The 6000-nt window shown below is 42.0% G+C and overlaps 1 non-coding gene across 1 annotated transcript; it reads left to right on the top strand.

Moving 5' to 3' along the window:
• The first annotated feature begins 5446 nt into the window (after positions 1-5446).
• Positions 5447-5518, top strand: TRNAM-CAU (transfer RNA methionine (anticodon CAU)). The gene has a single exon. It is a non-coding gene; the product is annotated as a tRNA-Met (tRNA).
• Positions 5519-6000: the final 482 nt, after the last annotated feature.

The raw sequence follows: 6000 nt of genomic DNA, 5'->3' as shown, positions 1-6000 counted from the left end.
TTGCAGTGTGTTGCACTGACAAACCAAGTGTAACGGAAACCATATCTGTAGTACAACATTTCTGCGCCGTAACGGGTAGCAGAGTAAACTGGGGCAAATCGCTAGGCCTGTGGCACGGGGACTGGTTTTCTGCACCCGACTATTTCGCGAACGTGAACTGGGTGAAAACTCCGACCAGGTATCTGGGTGTTCCCCTCGACAGGTATAATAGCAGCGACGAATACTGGAGGAACCAAACCAAGGAACTGAAAGAAAAAGTAGACAAATGGAAAAGTACTAACCTGTCCATTTTTGCAAGAGCGACAATTTGTAACGTGTTTTTTATTACTAAGTTATATTACGTCTTGCAAACGCTGTATTGTTCTAGAGTAAATGTGCAAAGGCTGCACAGAGTGTTCGCAGTTTTCATCTGGGGATCAACATGGGAAAGGTGCAGCCGAACAAATTTGTTCAGAAGAGTGAAGGATGGGGGTGTGGGCCTGGCGCATCTTTTTGTTCGTCAAGTTGTAAACCGATTTTTGTTTTTTCGCGATGTTCGCGATCCTTTTCTGCGCGCCGTATGTCAGCTAAGGTTGAGTAACGCTTTGCCGGCACATGTTGTTAGCACGGCAAATTTGACTGGAACTCTGCGTGGTTATTTCAAGGAAGTTGTTGACAGTGTACGCTTCCTTTCTGTTCGTTTTACAAATGATTACCTTTGTGATGTGAAAAGGAAAACATTGTATAGAGATGTATGCGACATTGTTTTCCCAGTGCCCTTATACAGAGCCATATACAGTGGAGGGCCAGGACAGGATGTACTTAAAAGAGTAAAACAGATGCAGGTGCCACCAGGGGTAAAGACCTTCTTCTTTAAGCTACACACAGGAACTCTCTCCGTGAAGACGTTTCTGGAGGAACGGGGTTGTCTCGTACCTTGGGGGTCGCACTGCTTGATATGCAAGAAGCCCGAAAATATAGATCACGTTTTCCTACATTGCTGGGCGGCAGTTTTCTTCTGGGACGTCTTAAAGCGAACCCTGAAGAAAGAGCTGCCGGTGGACCCCCAAGGTATCAGGTATCTGGCCATTAAAGATGACGACGGGGTTCCCTATGACTTTGTTATGTTAAATGCTCTACACTGTATATGGCGGGCTCGTATGGCAGGGTACCATTGCGATCCCGATGCTAGGCCAGCTCGTGCTTACTTCAAGGAATGTATGTCGCGATTTATTGAAATCCATAAAATACAAGAATGTGTACCGGATTGGCTGTCGAGGCTAGAACCCCTGACAGCCATGAAGGAATTTTAGTACGACAAAGCCAGTCCAATATGGACAGACGGCTTTATTGTGCGGTTTCTTTCCTTACGCACCTTCCGTTTTTTTTTTCCTCCTCCAACGGTTGGAATTTGTGATACACAAGTGTGTGCTAACTGTACCGTCTGAGTAATGTCGAAGACCGGCAATAAATAAATAAATAAAAAAAAAAAGCAGACGTGGCCGAGTGGTTAAGGCGATAGACTAGAAATCCATTGGGGTCTCCCCGCACAGGTTCGAATCCTGTCGACTGCGCATTGTATTTCTTATTAGGGTGTTAAATATTCAATTATGCTGCCGCTTCTGTGAATGATTGTGAAAGTAGCGCATTTCTTTTTAAGAAAGGGTAGTAATCTCGCAGCATTCTTGCAGGCTGCATTTCAGTTCACATAGAAATACCTAGCTTATGGCGAGTCTGTTATCGTGTATTACTTTCGCCTGCGCTATTATGACATCTTTTAATTTTAATAATATTTTTTTTTCACAGACTTGGCGAAAATATAGTCGTAGACAGGCAAATGGTGTCGTACATTGGGGCCAAAAAATACGCGAAATACATTGCAAAAACCGCGTTACTCGCGGTTTAAGTGAAGAAATAAATCAGTTTGCCGTGCCAGTGAATTATGAAAAAATACACATCGGAGGAGATATTGAGGGTAATTTATGGACAGAATAGTAAACATACTTGCAACGGTAGCAATATTTATGTAAGGAACATCATAATTAAAACAGTAGTAAGGTGTGGTTTTTAGCTTCCCATAATTCGGCCTACCTGTTTTTTATTTCCATCCGAAAGTTATTTTTCTTTTCAGGTGAATATATTTTTCCAGATGAACATTCACCGACATTTTTGGGGGCGTAATTTTTGGCGTCGAGCTTGCCCGGGCTTTCTTTCTTTCTTTCTTTCTTTCTTTCTTTCTTTCTTTCTTTCTTTCACTCAGTATCTAGTTCACTAACTTTGTTCACACTAAACTGTGCTGCGTGTCTGCATATCCTGCTGTTCAACACGGTAGTTGAATGCACTGGGTTACAAAATTTACGAGAACTCGTCTTGCAAAAGCGCAACACCACACGGTGTTTTCACTGTGCGGAAATTATACGAACGTGCGAGTGACATCATTTGATACTCAACACAAACAGGGTAATACTTAATTTGTAATATTACGGGGCTACAGAGCTATAACGAATAATACAAAATGACATTATTCTCTCCTTTACCCCGCTTTTTATTTTAGTCGGATTGGCTAGCAAAACTGACGTACGCAAGTAAAGACCGTTTCACAAAGTGTGAATTTGACTGCGTTTTCGCTCTTGTGAATTCGCCGTTGCGGCAAATAGGCCGTCGGACCCTTCGTGCGTGCGATTTTTCGATATTCGGAGGGCTGAACTTCTGCGCGAAAACGCACATGCGGCAAGGACGGGGAACCAATCGCAACGTGGACCGTATAGACTTGCCACTGTGGCCTTCCTACTTAATTTTTGTTTTGTTAAGTTAACGCACTCAGGCTCAAAGAACTTTCACGAAAACAGTTTCTAAGTTTACTTATTAAGACTTTAATAGACTTTATTATTCTAATTTATTAGGACTAACTATGTAATTAGGCTGAATGCCAAAAAAATATATTCTATCTACAATCAACGGCAACAACATTACCTTGTTTCTGTCCAGCTACGTGGCGGTTACATATATTTAAATCTTGGTGCATGATAGTTAGGCGCCCCTGTACAGTTTTTAACCTTTTACGGACCTCTCGGGTGGCTGTGAGACATCATTATTGAGGTTAATATTTTTGTCTTTCAATTTGCTTCTCAGAGACAGCACATCATCTTTCAACTATGGGCTAGAAGATTGAACGATTATTCGGGTATTTGGCGGCATCTATATGAGGTGAAACGGAACGCAAGCGATGGGTGCGTTCAATCACTCAGTCAAGCAGTGGGCGATGAGCGTCCTTAAAACAACGTATAATCTGCATCTCGGACTCTTCCCAGGATTCACGGCACTCGGGAATACCGCGGAAGATTAGATCTTTTTTTACGCCTGGACTGATCTTCAACTTCATTATAGCAGAGTGCCGACACCCTTCACAGAAGTCATTGCGGTTGTCATGGCTTGCTCTAACGGGTCGATCGAGTTTACTTTTTTCTTTCTTCCACTTGATCCACTGCACTTTTTTCTAGATTGTATCCATATCAAGGACTACGTAAACTTACGGGTATGGATCCTGCAAATAGATGCAGCGTGCAGCGAATCTGTTTGCTCTCTTTTGAAGAGTTGAAAGTGTTAGGACAGCTTCGGAAGTGGCAGTCCACTCAACGTGACATTATTTCATGCATGCTTCGAAAACGGCGTGATAAATCAATTTAACTTGCAATCCGTAACGACGGTCACAGGAAGAAACGCAACCCCATACGTTAGCTCTACCGGATCTGAGTGACACTTTTCTGACTATCTAAAGCGCGCATTACCACATAATCCCAAGATATTTACATTTCTTTCTGAGCGCAAAAGCTCAGCGCATAGCCAAATTTGACAACTTGTCCTGCGCGCTAAAACGCCCCAAATAAAAAGAAGTGACACAAAAATCCGCGATATGCCAAAATGAAATGGCGATGCTCCGGTGACACGCGAAATTCAATATAAGAAAGCGCTGCTTCATTTATGTTTATTAACTACAAATAATTTGCAATAAACGAAGGAAAGCAGTGTTTTTGAATAATAACTTAGCGGCCTAACTTATTTAGCCTTTCTCTTTAGCTTCTCCCCTTAAGGACACTAAGGAGAAAATAACATTTAGCTGTATTAATAAATTACCCGTCCACAATATACCTAAGAAATTTGCATAAAGCGACAGCGGTATGTGCGAAAAATTGGCGTGTAGAGAATTCATTGCAGTAAATTATTTATGACACTCTCAGGTTTGCCGGTGTTTTTTAGTGTTTCAAGGTCCAGTAACATCATTTTACGCAAAACAAAGAAGAAATGTCTAAAATATCATTTGCGCATACCTTGAATGGGCTGCCCCGAAGCTTATTAGAGTAATCCCCCATCGTACCTGCAGTCATAAACAAATACGCAATGCATTTCACGGCGGAATTGCATACAAATAAGAAAATAATGAGGAAGTAACATTGACATGTACCTGCAGTCATAAACAAATACGCAATGCATTTCACGGCGGAATTGCATACAAATAAGAAAATAATGAGGAAGTAACATTGACATTGCTCACACAGTATGCTTTAGTGCAGGTCAGTGTTGCTACACGAATTAATTGTCGTATAATGATTTACTCAATCAAATGTCTTTATTAAATGTACAAATATCGCGAAAAAAAAATGAATTTATATGATCCAATATTTTGTAAAATACGTTTTTCTTGAAATTGTACGGATGGTTTTGCGGATTCGATCTTTCCAAGAAGTCCAACAATTTGACATTGTTATGTTACTGTAGGGGGGGGGGAGACATCTTCGAATTCTTCTAATCATATTTGATGCAAGTGGATTACAGAAGAATTGGACACAAAGTAGGTTATAGTTTCTGAGTACCAAAGATATCCTTTATTCCTACGGGAAGTAGGCAAGATGGAGGTGACAGTTTAAATGACAAAAAGGGGCAAACGCGAAGACTTTAACTGCATAGATTGCGAGGCCACAGTCGTATAACATGGCGCTGTAGTTATATCACAACAACAGCGGTGACAAATTGCTCGACGAGACTACGAATCTGCTTTCGGAACCTCTATCTATCTATCTATCTATCTATCTATCTATCTATCTATCTATCTATCTATCTATCTATCTATCTATCTATCTATCTATCTATCTATCTATCTATCTATCTATCTATCTATCTATCTATCTATCTATCTATCTATCTATCTATCTATCTATCTATCTATCTATCTATCTATCTATCTATCTATCTATCTATCTATCTATCTATCTATCTATCTATCTATCTATCTATCTATCTATCTATCTATCTATCTATCTGATGGAGCAGCGGCAGGCGGAGGCCATTAGCGGGCGGTTCACGTTGTCCTTCCCTGAAGGACTCTGCTGGACACAGATCAATCTCCATGAACGCCACTGATATATGCTTCACGAGCAAATGGCTACTGCATGTGGCGCGAAACGTAGTCAGCAGAGTGGCGCAGTGGAAGCGTGCTGGGCCCATAACCCAGAGGTCCGTGGATCGAAACCACGCTCTGCTAATTTTTTTTTCTTTTTTTTAATCCTATATTTAAATTTTCCAATGGACTGAAGTGCTTGTGCTCTTGTATACCTGTCGTTTCCTTTTCTTTTTCCAGTTAAACCAGCATGAACCAAACCAAACACGCGAAATTTACTGACCAGCACTCGCGTAAAATGATTTGCTTGTAAAGAAGTGGTAACTTATCACACGCACCGAAATCGGGGCGCCCACCGCCGGCAGCCACAAAACCGCTGGTAAGTCGCCGAGTTACGGGTTTTAAGGCGAACAGCTTTGTTTGGCCCTACCCGTCGCGGGAGCGGAGTAGCTCCGGCTTACCGCTGCAGAGCTCGAGGTCGCGGGTTCGATCGCGGAAACGGCGGCCGCATTCGAGATGCAGAAATGCAGAAACACCCGTGGACCGTGCACTGGACGCACCTCAAAGAACACCAGGTGCTCAAAATTAATCCGAACACCCCCCACTACCGAGTGCCTCGATCATAA

This window comes from Dermacentor variabilis, chromosome 6 (assembly GCF_050947875.1).
Source record: "Dermacentor variabilis isolate Ectoservices chromosome 6, ASM5094787v1, whole genome shotgun sequence".
In the NCBI taxonomy this organism is placed as follows: domain Eukaryota; kingdom Metazoa; phylum Arthropoda; class Arachnida; order Ixodida; family Ixodidae; genus Dermacentor; species Dermacentor variabilis.
This window is presented reverse-complemented; position numbering and strand designations above follow the sequence as displayed.